Source organism: Oryx dammah, unplaced genomic scaffold (genome assembly GCF_014754425.2).
Source record: "Oryx dammah isolate SB20612 unplaced genomic scaffold, SCBI_Odam_1.1 HiC_scaffold_21, whole genome shotgun sequence".
Taxonomy (NCBI): Eukaryota; Metazoa; Chordata; class Mammalia; order Artiodactyla; family Bovidae; genus Oryx; species Oryx dammah.
The window spans coordinates 39,654,233-39,668,737 of NW_024070205.1; the positions used below are offsets into that span (position 1 = coordinate 39,654,233).

The 14,505-nt window shown below is 39.4% G+C and overlaps 1 pseudogene; it reads right to left on the reverse strand.

The window, feature by feature from the left end:
• Positions 1–1,939: 1,939 nt before the first annotated feature.
• On the reverse strand, positions 1,940–3,144 carry LOC120879845 (annotated as a pseudogene).
• Positions 3,145–14,505: the final 11,361 nt, after the last annotated feature.

Below are 14,505 nucleotides of genomic sequence, written 5' to 3' on the forward strand. Positions count from 1 at the left end.
AACAGTTCTTGAAACTGTTTCAAGAACAAGTGACAGTATTTTTTGTCAGTGATAAAAGTCAGGCTTTCAAGTGAAAGTTAACCTGGGGAAAACTTGCATCTGCTACCTTGAGACTGACAGCTTTCTAATACTTAAAAGGCTTTTATGGTGAGCTTAGTGGTGATATTAATGAATGTGATTTATTTATTTGTTATTTATTTAGCCATAGCAAAAGGCAATGGGTCAGTATTTGAAAGATCTGTGTAACTTAGTAAACTAGTATTTTAAAATGACCCATGAGTAATGTTACAAATTCACAATAGTAAAAGATCTTTTCAAAGTGTAAGATATTCCACTGTATCCTCAAGTAACAGAATAATAAATTCATTGATGTGATTTTTGTTTCTACACGACAACTAACCTTTAATAAACTACCACTTTTGAGTTTTGGTGTGTAATCAAATGACAAATTCATGATTATCTGAAAAGAATATTAAGATACTCCTCTCTTTTCTAACTACACGTTTGTAGTTGGTTTTATTTTCTTCGTATACATCAACCAAAGTAGCATGTCACAACAGATATGTGAACCCACTTATTTTCATTAAACAAGACATTTAAAAAATTATAAAAATGTAGAGCTCGTCTCACCTAATTTTTTGAAAATACAGCTTTTTTCCATAAAAACTTCTTTATGTTCACATGTAATAGGGCTAATTTTAGTAAATAAATAGTTTTTTAAGAGAAGGTTAATTCAGAGAGGAAACATACTCCATAGACAGAGTGTGGGCCATCTTAGGAGGCAAGAGAGGCCTAAATATTTTTTAAATGCACAGCTTAAATTTTTGTAGTGGTAAGTATCAGTAGATGCACGACACATAAATAAAACTCTTAAGAATTCTTAATAATTTTCAAGTAAAAAGAGGTCCTGATATTAAAAAGTGTGAGAACAACTGTAATATATGTACAGCTGTTATCCCTATTTTAGGGATGATGGAACTGGCTTAGAGATACTAGGTAACTTGCTCAAAGTCAAATAGTTTCTGTAGAGCTAAGATTCAGACTCCAGAAGAATGACTCCAGAACTTATATTTATCACCATTGAAAATGCCTTCTGGTATTTCAGGATTTAGAAAGCTCAGAAAACTCAGGACAGTGGTATCTCGCCCCACCACCACTGCCCACCCCCTCATACTCACAGAACAGGATTTTCTAAGCTCACTTTTTTTTCTATCCTTGTTTCTTCTCAGTTCTGAAAACATGGGCCAGTTTATCTGCAAAACTGCATTTAATAAAGTTAGGTAAAATACAGTCCACAGAAAGAAAATGTGGAGAGAAAATGGCTTTAGACCTAGCTGGGTAAGACTTTTCACTTCCTGCTTAAAAAGGAGACAGAGAAGGCATAACTGGAGAGTCTAATGAAGGTGGGCTGAGTTAACCAGAGTAGATGGCAGGAAGATTGACCCAAGGACTGGATTTTGTCCTCATCCACCTCTTAGATAAGGAATAGCCCAGAGGTGATACTTCTGCATCTTGGTCCGTGGCAGACCTTGGTCACTGGTCAAAACTCTCTTAGTCACTGAGTTTAGAGACAGCCCCAGTTTCCTTCTCAAGATCAAGTTCTACACAGTCATTCCTTGGAAAGGATGTGGCATATATGATGAAACCTTACCACAATCGTAACTTTATGTTGTAACCTCATCTCAAACACAGAACCTGTCAAGAAGTTTTGTATGGTTCATTCCTAGTCCTAGAAAAAAAACTGGCATATTTGTGAAGTTTTCACTGGTTGCATTCACTAGATAAGGTTTGCATAGTTTTCCTCCTATTCATGTAAAATTGAACCCTCTTTTGTCATCTAAACTTTAAAGACACAGAATATGCAATAGTTATTAGGTTGGCACAAACGTTGCAGTTTCAGATCATGAATTTTAAATCATTATAACTAGGCTCGTCTTTATTAACCAGAATAGGAACCATCACAGTTAACACATTTTTGCCAATGAGAAATAAGTTTGCTTATTCCTGTGGTGCATAAATCTGTGCTTTGGTATTCAGTGAACTCTCGGAAAGCATCTTCTGCCTCCTGCTGGTTGTGGAAGCATTTTCCCTGCTAAAAGCTGTCAAGATGCTTGAAGAAGTGGTAGTCAGTTGGTGAGAGGTCAGGTGAATATGGAGTATGAGGTAAAACTTCATAATCCAACTCTTTCAACTTTTGAAGCAATGGTTGTGCAATGTGCCATCGAACTTGTCATGGAGAAGAATTGGGCTCTTTCTGTTGACCAGTGCCAGCTGCAGGCATGCAGTTTTCGGTGCATCTCATTAATTTGCTAAGCATACTTCTCAGATGTAATGGTGTAATTGGGATTTAGAAATCTGTAATGGATTAGACCCTGGTAGGCTGCAGTCCATGGGGTCGCTGAGTCGGACACAACTGAGCGACTTCACTTTCACTTTTCACTTTCATGCACTGGAGAAGGAAATGGCAACCCACTCCAGTGTTCTTGCCTGGAGAATCCCTGGGACAGAGTCAGACACGACAAGTGACTCAGCAGCAGCAGCAGCAGCAGCAGTGGGTTAGACGGGCAGCAGACCACCAAACAGTGACCAGGACCTTTCTTGGGTGCAAGTTTGGCTTTGGGAAGTGCTTTGGAGCTTCTTCTCAGTCAAGCCACTGAGCTGGTCATCACCAGCTGTCATATAAAATCCACTTTTCTTTGTACATCACAATCTGATTGAGAAAGGGTTCATTGTTGTTGTAGAGAATAAGAGAAGACGACAGTTCAAAACGATGATTTTTTTTTTTTTTGGTCAGCTCATGAGGCGCCTACTTATTGAGCTTTTCTTCAAATGCTGAATCACTGTAGAATGGTTGATGTTGATTTCTTCAGCAACTTCTTGTGCAGTTGTTAGAGGATCAGCTTTGATGATGGTTCTTAGTTGGTCATTGTCAACTTCCGATGGCCAGCCATTATACTCCTCATCTTCAAGGCTCTCGTCTCCTTTGCAAAGCTTTTTGAACCACCGTTGCACTGTTTGTTCATTAGCAGTTCCTAGTCCAAGTGTGTTGTTGATATTGCAATTTGTCTCTGCTGCTTTATGACCCATTTTGAACTTGGGTGCGAAAATTGCTCAGATTTGCTTTTTGTCTAACATCATTTCCATAGACTAAAACAAATATAAAATAAACAGCAAGTAATGTCATTAACAAAAAAACATAAAGGGAGAAATGCACATTAAAATGATGTATAAATGCACATTTATTTAGGAATGTATTCAATAGCAAAAGGCAAATTTCAACAATGCAAAACCACAATTACTTTCCCACCAACCTAATAATAGCATGAGTTCTGGAATCAGATTATCTGGGTTTGATGTTTTAGTGATATTGTTAAGATTATTTGACTTAATAAAGTTAAATGTATCTAACAGTACTCAGCTTATAGTAATGCTTAGTGAATATTAGCTATTTTTGACTATTACAATGGCAGGTTCCTTATTTAGGAAAATGTTAATTGTTTAAAATGAGGGGTTGCAGATTGCCAGCTCCAGCAGCAGGAGGATCAGGTATCCTGAATTATCCCCTGGTTGAAAACAACCAAAATAAATGAATGGAATATAAAGAATATTTAAAAACCACTTCTCTGAGCAAGAAAGGAAGGAAGACATTTGCAGAAGTTGAAAATTAACTGAAAGTGGGAACCTTGAAGGCAAATGAATACCGAGCAGATTTCATTTGAGGTTATTTGACAAACCTTGACCCTGAGGTTTATTTTGATGGATACACAGGACTTAGAAGGCAAGAGGTAAAGTGTAAGACTGGCTAACTTGGGGGCTTTCATATAAGAAACCCAAAGCTCAGTTTGAGATTAATCTCAAAATGAACCTGCCATGTGGAATGGAACAATAAGGAAACTTGTCTGGTTTGACCATGATTTGAATGGAGGGAAAAAATTCTCTCTTAAGATTTTATAGCCATAAGCCAATCTTCTCTGGGGTTTGAGTGTGAATGAAAAGTCTGAGTTGCAAAAAGAAATGGTGAGCAAATAGATTATTAAATAAGAACAAGCATTGTATAAAACAGCAACAACAATAATAATGTCTAATTGGTTAGACAAATACAAGATAGAACCAAAATACTAGATAATCATAGAATTTAATTTCAAGGAGTGATGCTGGTAAGGGTTGAAACATTGTAGGATACATGTAGTGTTTCTGAGAAGGCTGAAAGTATTTATTAAATTCAGAGCTTGTTAAGTTTGCATGTTAAAAAAAATCTAGATTAACCACAAAAAGAATAGATACCAAAAAGGTCTCCCTTTCTTGAATACTTCTTGAAATTCTTCTCAGGTATGATAATTTGGCACTTAAATATTACTACCCAAGTCTCTGCAGTTAGATCACAGGGAGAAGCAAAATTTTTCACAGCATAAAATATTCACTAATGAATTGGCTAATAGTGGAGTTTGTCCACACGTAAACATCCTTCCTTGTCTTTTCTAAGTCCATGATTGTGAATATTTGAATGCAGAATAAACTGAGTGATGAGTAAAACTGCAAATCTTGTAAGCGAGTCAAGATACTAAGAAGTCTCTGTCAACTATAGATAGGCATTTGCCAAGGACACTTGTCATCTGCCTCTGTGGGGATTGAATCCAGCGCTGCTGCAGCTGTTGACCTTCAACACGCCGTGAAAGTTCAATGTGGAGAGCTGGAATGAGGCACTTTGTGCTCCAGGAAAACTGGCGGGACAGGTCTTTAGATAGTTAGATATTTTTAAGAACTTATTTTATGAGCCCAGTCCTTGCCTCTCTTCATATCTAGAAAAGCACTAAATCTAGAAAAGCACTACGTCTTCATGGTGGCATCAGCTCCTTGTGACTAGCAGAAAACCTTTTGTAAGGTAAGAGATTGATTGCATAAACTCCCTCGTCATTAAAATCACATGTATTGACCTTCCCCCCTCTACCTCTTTGGAGCAATTTCTCAGAGCTGTGTGAGGTGCTGTCTCCTGGACTGCAGTCCTCATTTTCCCCCAAATAAAACTTAACTCAAAACTCTCACATAGTGCATCTTTTTAAAAATCTACATGTGCAAAAATGCATGGGAGAATCACAAAACTTCTGAAAAAGAAGGCTCTGGCAGATTCAGATCAGTTGACAACTGAAGTTTAGTTCAGTTCAGTTGCTCAGTCGTGTCCGACTCTTTGCGATCCCATGAATTGCAGCACGCCAGGCCTCCCTGTCCATCACCAACTCCTGGAGTTTACCCAGACTCATGTCCATCAAGTCGGTGATGCCATCCAACCATCTCATCCTCTGTTGTCCCCTTGTTCTCCTGCCTTCAATCTTTCCCAGCATCAGGGTCTTTTCAAATGAGTCAGTTCTTCGCATCATGGCCAAAGTATAGGAGTTTCAGCTTCAACATCAGTCCTTCCAATGAACACTCAAGGCTGATCTCCTTTAGGATGGACTGGTTAGTTTTATGTTATTTATGAAATTTAGTTTTATATTATATATATGTAAAGTTTTATCTTTGCATATTATGTTTTATATTATATATGTAATTATATGTTTTATATTATAGTTTTTATATTATATCTTAGGTTTATATTTTATATATATATAAAGGAAAATTATCAGCTGTTAAGAGATTGGTGATCTCTCATCTTTTAGGAATACCATATAATAACGTATAAGATTTGTAAAGTAAGATCTTTAAATTCTTTTTCTTACAACATATTAGTCATATGTACATGGGCATTTTTTCTTCCTCAACCACAATACATAAAACAAAAACCATATCCTGAAAATGAAAAAAATGTAAAGATTTTAAGGAATGGATGAAAAAATGTGTATATATAAAATACATGTTTATATGTATATTCCATACACACACATACCTACCTACATATGTGTAATATTTAATACACATATGTAATATGTATATATATATCAATGTAATATTTTGCCATGTCAGTAAGTCTGTGTAATTCACTTCAAAAAATATTTTGGTCATTTCCAGTTTCTTTCTCTTCATTTTTAGGGCATCTATAATGGTGTACTGTAATCCATAGACTTCTAATCAGTCCTCTAATATTTTCTTTTTATGTTCCTGTTTCATAGGCACTAGGCTCAAACTTGTATTTCTATATGATTGCATCATCAGATCTGTAATCATCATCAGAAGAGGACTGATACTCATCATTTGAGGTTGAATAGTCTGGTAGAGATAATGTGGGCTCCAAAGTCATACAAGCCAGTGCCCACTCACTGGGTTTGTGACTAACAAACAGTAAGTCATTTGCATCACTAAGCTTAAATTTCCTCATATGTGAAGTGGGCATAATCATTTATTTGCGAGATCCTTGTGATGTTTACAACATTTGCAAGCTGCCTTGTAGAGTACTTCTGTAAAGCCTTCTGGAGTGGGCACAGGAGCTTAGAGATAGTCACTTGTCCATCCTCATGGGGTGACAACTGAAGAAGAGTTGATAAAGATGATAACATGATTAGCTGATTCAAAGAAGAATGATTTTGATACACAAGGATTAAGAGAGACTTTAAGAAGATAGATAAATCTCTCCCAAATTCTATTAGTTAAGGAAAAAGCTGGGAGGTATGGAAAAAGGGACTCCAAAATACAGTGACTTAAAGCAGAAGTCATGTCTCTCTTATGTGAGGATCCTGGCTCCTTTCACCTTGTACCTTTGCCTTCTATGAAGTAATGCTCATTTGCATAGACAAAGCTAAATCATGTGGTCTATCCATGTTTCAGTTCAAAGGAGAACAGAGAGAAAGCCTAAGGCAGGCTATTTCTTTTTAAGCAAGTGATATAGAATATATATTATATTTATCACTTTTTGTTGTTGTTCCATTGCTAAATCTTGTCTGGCTCTTTGCAACCCCACAGACAGCAGCATGCCAGGCTCCTCTGTCCTCCACTATCTCCTGGAGTTTGCTCATGTCCATTAAGTCAGTGAAGCTATCTAACATTGCAACTTCTGCTTTCCCCCTTCTCCTTTTGCCTTCAGTCTTTCCCAGGATCAGGGTCTTTTCCAGTGAGTCAGCTTTTTACATCCAGCGGCCAAAGTACTAGAATTTCAGTTTCAGCATCAATCCTTCCAATGGATATTTAGGGTTGATTTCCTTTAGGATTGACTGGTTTGATCTCCTTGCATATTTATCACTTACTGTCACACTTTATTAGGGAGAATCAAATCACATGATCACAAATGCTAGAGAAGCTGGGAAATGTAGTCTCTACCTGGATGACAGAGTCCAGGAATAAGAGAAGGGACAACTAGTCATCTGCCCCACGAATATTTGTGCAAAACTGACTCTGTGATCATACTCTGAACAATATGTGGTGTAAGGGATGAGGTACCTGTAATTGCTGCTAAGTCGCTTTAGTCGTGTCCGACTCTGTGCGACCCCATAGATGGCAGCCCACCAGGCTCCCCCGTCCCTGGGATTCTCCAGGCAAAAACACTGGAGTGGGTTGCCATTTCCTTCTCCAGTGCATGAAAGTGAAAAGTGAAAGTGAAGTCGCTCAGTTGTGTCCGACTCTTAGCGACCCCATGGACTGCAGCCTACCAGCCTCCTCTGTCCATGGGATTTTCCAGGCAAGAGTACTGGAGTGGGGTGCCATAATTAGGTATGCCAAATTATGCCCCAGCCAAATCAATACCTGATTTGTTTCTTTAAGAAAGATCATATATACCACTATTACTCACATTTTGTAAGTCAGGTAAAATAAACTAGTTTTGAGGATTTACTAGATTACCGGGTGCCTAATAGTCTTTGTTTCGTTCTTTCATTTTCTAGTAAAATGACTAGAAGATTCTTATTCCTCCTCCACATCTGTAGCTGATAGGAGTCTTCTTGCACAATCTTTGTGTTCAAGAATTGTAACCAACCTAATTTCTATTTTTCTATTTTTAACCTTCACTTATTTTGGCCCAGGCATGGCAACTTAATTTCAATTCATGGTTCCTCTTTTTGCTCAGATTGAACCTAAATTCTAGGGGCTTACATAGCACACAGAAATTATCGGGGCTCTGTCTAACCTGGTGTTTGTTAGAACAGCTATCATCCATTTGGACCTCATTCATTTAAAAAATATGTAAAGTACCTACATGTCAGGCTCTGAGAAACACGAGTCCCTCTCCTTTTGGAACATACCATCTAGTGAATTTTGGTGCATTTTGAAAAAAATCTGGCCCAAGAGCAAGGTCAAGCTTGGGTTAAGCATGTGTTAGAGACAGAAGTCACTTTGAAAGATTGGTTCAAAGCGAGGAGGAAGAAATTAATGACTAAAATTAATGACTAAAAATCTGGGGGTTATTTATATTTTTCATTTTGAAGAATTGTCATTCCACCATGGTCTTTGAAAATGAAGAGTTGGTGATGTTTAGAAGTCAGAAGAGACTTAGAAGAGGATGTGTGTGTGTGAGAAAGGGTGGCTTCTGTTTCTCCTGGGGAATTCCTCTTTTGATGTTGGGGTCAGGGGAGGAAGAGCACTATAAACACGCAGCCTAAAGCAAGAGGGTTTAACCAACCTCTCACCACATGACGGTAGCCTTCTAGTCACTGTGGGATAACGAAGGGACCAAGAGCCACAGTTCTGAAAGTTGCTTAGAGTCTATGCAAAGAAAGGTTGCAGCCTGCAGAGACCAGCAATAAATAGAGCGTACTGGTAAAACACTGTGATGCAAATAAGGTGTAACTATGACAAGGCTGATTTATAGATTGGCAGAGAGGAGGGGGAGATGGTTATAAGTCGGGGAATAGTGTGGCCAGTTAATTGGAAGAGGGCAAGGACCCTGTGTGCAGGGGGCCGAAGTGTCAGGGAGGACAAGCCTGGCTCGAGCCAAAGACTGGGTGGGAAGGTTTGCTTTTGCAACCATGCTTTCTCTATCTGCTTGTGCTGCACAGCCCTGCAGGTTTGCTCGTTCACTGTCAGTTTATTCCCGTTACTGTTTATAGCCTCAGGAGCTTTGCAGCCAGACAGACCTGAGTTTGAGTTTTGGCTTTACTACTTACCCTTATGTGGCCCTTAACCTCTCTGAACCTAGGTTTCCTTATTGCCTTGCAGGTTTTTGATTATTGTAATGAACCACCATATATAATGTATCCAGTAGAATTTTCACAGTACTCAGTAGGACTAGCTGCTATGGCCATATACAGCCTGACAGTGAGATGATGAGTGCTGGGACCCAGGTGGCAGGATGGAGCCAGAAGGGCTAAAGTGTTTTAACCTCAGACAGTCCCGAGTTCACATTCCAGCAATATCACTCCCCTTATAGTTCCCACTCTGCTGGGATTATGTGAGATCATGAACATGAAATTGCTCCACAGAGGCCTGGTACACGGCAATGCCTTTAAAAAATGTCTGTTTCCAAAAACCTGAAAAAGAACATACATATATAAAAAAATGTACAAATATATTGAAAACTCAATCACCTTGTGTACAGTTGAAACTAACACATTGTAAATCAACCATATTTCAATAAAAAGTTGTTTTGAAAAAATAAAAATGAAATGTTTGTTACCTTCCACATATCCACTTTTTTTGAAAAAAATTATTTATTTTTAATTGGAGGATAATTGCTTTACAGTGTTGTATTGGTTTTTGCCATATATAGGGCTTCCCAGGTGGTGCTAGTGGTAAAGAATCTGCCTGCAAAGCAGTAGACACAAGAGGTGACGGCAACGTGCTCCAGTGTTCTTGCCTGGAAAATCCCATGGACAAAAGAGCCTGGCCGGCTGCAGTCCATAGGGTCACATAGAGTCAGACACGGCTGAGCGGCTGAGCACACACACTGCCATACATCAGCATCAACCAGCCATGGGCGTACATATGTCCTCTCCTTCTTGAACCTGCCTCCTGCCTTCTACTCTTTTTCTTTGTTCTCCAACATTCAGCTTCTAGATTTCTAGATACGTGTTTGTGCAGAGAGTAGGACAATGGATGTTGATGAGGGTCTTGTCTTGGCTTGCCCAGGTACTCTTGGTATGAGCTGTTGAGCAGCATTACTTTGAGTAATCTTTCTTTTCCCTCACGAAGAATCTTGTTTTGGCAATAAGTTACCCTAGTACTGCCATTACCTTCCTGCCCTCCAGTCTTAGCATTCTAGCTATGATCCCACGCTGCCCTTTCTGGGGAGGAAATCACCTGGGGGCTTTGGACGGGGGCGTATCCCTACAGAGAAGCTGGGGAGTTGGCAGGCATCCCCCCAGGCAACCACCTCGTTTGTGTCTTTATTGTCAGGGGGTCCCCAGGATTGACTGGCTGGCTGTCTGCTTTCGGCCACCACTTACTCTTTCCCCTGGGGTTTCTCTCCTCCTGGAGCTCTTACTGAAACAAGATAAAGACACAATAGAGTTTCTCCCCTTGCCTTGCGTGGGTTTCCTCTGATATGTTTGGGAAAAGAAAGAAGAAGAATAAAAATAATTTACAAGAGGAAGTCACAATTCTTTACGACAGATTAGAAATGATCTTGACCTTCATAGGCATGTAAAAGTTGGCCTTTCTTACCCCTCCTCACTGATCTCTTTCAAAGAACTCATGAAATACACCTTCGTCCAGTCTTCCTATCTCTGTTTTTTAAATTTTGGGGACTTTAAGTAATGGTTTCCTACTAAATTTTTAAAGCAATTTTGGAGTGGCCCTTAGTGAGTGCTCAATAATATTCGTTTCTAGAGTGGTGGCAAGCCACAGAAGTGGACAGAAAAGGAACAAATTCTTGACTTTTTTGTAATCCTGGTTTAATCAGAATGAAACCACAGATAATGATATAATAATGTAAATGCCTATTAAAAGCTATGTGCCAGGTACTTTACATGCATTACCTCACTGACATCTCACAGCAACCTTGCAGAGTTAGATACTAGATTCAGTCACTATATCTTTCCCTCATTTATTATAGAGAAAAACAAAGGCTTTAAAAGGTTAAGTAATTTTCCCAGTTACTCCAATAATTCTTCCATTATGATTTTATAAAGCTTGACGCAAGCTGGAATTCAGACTCAGGCAGCCTGCCTCCAGAACTCTTGCTCTTAATAGTTCTACTAGACTGCCTCCCCAGACTGCAGGCACTGGAGACCCACCCAGAGGTGTAGCCAGGGTTCAGCCTGGAGGAAGCCTGCCTGGGGTGGGGTGGACCCTATAGTTCTGAAAAAAGGCATGACACGTCAGCCATTTTCACTTGTCTCTCTGTGGTCTTGCTTTTGCCCTACTTCCTCTCATTGCTTTTCATACCAAAATCAATAGTCACATCCTCGTGTCACTTTTCTAAGTTATTGAAAAGGCACCATTTTGGTGACTGTGTAGTGGGTCATTCCCCTTCCCTTTCCCTGCCCTCCGTTGTCACTGATTTTTTTACTGCTGGTTTTTTTGGCCAGGGATGATATCACCAAAAACATTCTGAAGTTAGGGTGTCCATTGGGATGGTGGAAGAGGTTGCTACTCAGGGAAGGAATTTTCCAGGCATTTAAACTAGAACCTCTCAATCTTGCTAATTTTGAACCAGTTTTTCCTGTGAGGTCAGAGTAGGGGAAAGGCTCTTGAATACTCCTCACCTTTGGTTTTCCAGTATCAAGATTTCTACTGCATGATTATATCGTGTGTGTGGTTATTTTTTTTTCACTGATGCAACTAACTTTCCCTGATTAAGGTTGGGACTTTTTCTCTTTGGTCATTTCAGACCCGTTCAGTGGAGTTTTTGCATCTTGTCTTTTGTCTCTGATGTTTCCTTTACTTAGTCAGGCTTTATTTCTGGTTTCATTTAGTACATCTCTGTCCCCTTCCTCCCACCCCACCTAATTTTTAGATGTTAGAATATATACATCATAGGCAACTAAGTTGTCATTCTGGTATGTAGTCTTCATAATGAGTCATAACCAGTCTTCAGCTAGTGCCAAAGCTGAAGGACAATTGGATAGAGAAAATATATCTCCTAGATGGGTCTTTTTAGTTGGAGTCCACCCAAGATCATAGTGCTGCAATATTACTAACTTTGAAAGCGACCAACTGTAATATTCACTAATATTTACCCAACATTTATTTTACGCCGTGTCTTGCACATTGCTTGTCTTGTCTCACTTAACCCTCACACGGATCCTGAAACTCTCCATTTTCATGAGGACAAAAATCACACCTCAGAGAAGTTAAATACCTTGTCAGAGGGTCACACGACTAGTATATGGTGGTCCTGGGATTCAGATTCAGCAATCTTAACCTCTATGCTGCTGTGTAAAGGGAAATGTCACATGGAGTGAGTTAGCCAAATGATCTTGGCCAAATTACATAACCTTCTGTGATTTATTTTCCTCATCTGTAAAATGGGGAAAATAAAATGATGCCCGGAGTCCTTTTAAACACTTCTGTGGTGTTTGAATGAGGAACTGTCCAAAGCAGAGCTCCTGACCTGCAAACTGTCTCCCCTGTCTGCTTCTCCTGTCTTCCTCTTATGCTCAGTTAATGATACCACTGCACAATGACTCAGCCAAATCACTCAGAAATCACCTTTGAGTCCTTGATTTCCTTCACCTACCACATCTAATCCCGTAAGCCTTAGTGTTCTGCCTGCAGAGTCTAGCCCACATCTGGTCATTTGTCACCATCTCTATTACCATGACCCAAGTAGTTAAGCCATTTCACATCATACCTTGACTACTGGGTCTTAACTGCTTCTATCAGTGTTAATAAGCAGGTTAAAAAAAAAAAAGAAGTAAATCTTTCTCCCTCTTGTTTATCTAAGCAGTAACTAAAAGACTCAGAAAAACATTATTTTTACTAAACTTTCAATAACAGAACCTCATATTTAACACATTATGAAGCGGCTTTAATGAACAAGTTAGAGGTGGGGACAATAGTTAACATCCAAAGTAGTTTTTTGTATGTTAAGGTAATTTTGTTCCTTGTGGAATTTTCTCCTTCTTTCTCTGGGCCGGGAATGGATCGTGAGGTCTCAGTAACTAGGGAGAGTGTATAAAAGAAGAAGGGACTTTTTGTATAAGGAGCCTTAGGATTTTTTCATTGGTGGGCATTGAGTTGTCTTTTACCTTGCCACCTGGAACTGTGATGAAGTGGATAGAGACCCTTAAAATAGAGATATTGGGCTCTTGCATCCTGTAAGTAGACATTTCTAATAGCTGTGGAAGGGACCTAACCCACAGCAAATTGAACAAGAATATAGAGAGATCAGTCTGGAATGTCAAGGTGGTTGGATGATGACTCAGGAAGAACAATGGTTCACAGACAGAACTGCTGATAAAGGTGGCGGATATCAATGTGGACCATTTTTTGAAGCACCTGCGCTCTCCCTGAATGTCCCCAAATATCTGGGAACCACATTCTGGGGTGTTGATGGGTTCATGCTACCATGTGGGTTAGGGTCTCTCTAGCCCAGCACTATCCAAAAAGAATATCACAATGTAATCTAAAATTCTTTAGTAGCCATATTTAAAAAGTAAAAAGAAACAAGTGAAATTAATTTTAATAATTATTTAGCCTAATAGATCAAGTATATCATCATTTCAATATACAGTACTAGCATAATGGTGTGCTGGTAAAGCAGCTGTCTGAAAAAAAAATCTGAAGTGTTAACTAATTTCAGTGATATAAATACTCTCACCATGGCAATTTTCAAGTTACAATAATGATACTAACAGTGACAATTAACAATTGTTGGATGCTAACTTATATCAGATACTCACTCTCATCTATAGTAGATGAGTGCATGAAGGCTGGGAGGTGAAATAACTTGTCCAACAGCAAGTAGCAAAGCTTTGATTTGCATACAAGTCTTCTGACTTTTGTCCAAAGTGTCAAGAATAAAAGCAAAGTGGAATCAAAGAAGAAGCTAGAAGGATAGAAGAAAAGAAGGCTAAAAACTCTAAAGAACTGGAGTACAGTTGTAGCCCCAGTTCAGTCTGATTCACCTACAATTTTGAGCACAGCCATGGACAGGTGCTGGGGGAGCACAGGCATATGAGAATGAATGGGGCATGGACTCTTTTCCATGTGGGGAGACAGGCACATACACAGAGAACTCTGACATAGGGCAGACTGTGATCTGTGATAAAAGAAGAGCCTAATCCATCTTCCCCAGACTTAGCCTAGAGCAGGAGGAAGGTGGTATGGTGAAGAACTGCAAACTTGGGCAGAGGGATTGGAGGGACCTGGAGCCTGAGCAGTTCCTAGCAAGACATCCTTTGGGACTTCAGGATCAGTTATACAACAGGAAATTGAGATCTAGGCTCCAAGTTAACCAAGATAAGTTTGAGCTAATGCAGGAAGGAAAATGGTAGGAACTGCAGAAAGCACCAAGGAACACAGCAGAAAGTAGGAAGGGGAGGCCTGGAGGAATTCCCTAAGCTGATTTGCATAAAGCTGTAGGGGTTTTTGTGTGTGTGTGTGATTTTTGCAGAAAGATATACCCCAAGGGCTTATCAGTACAGTTTAGGAGGCAGAAATGAGTGAACAAACCATATACAGTGGTGTTGGGGGTAGAGACATAGG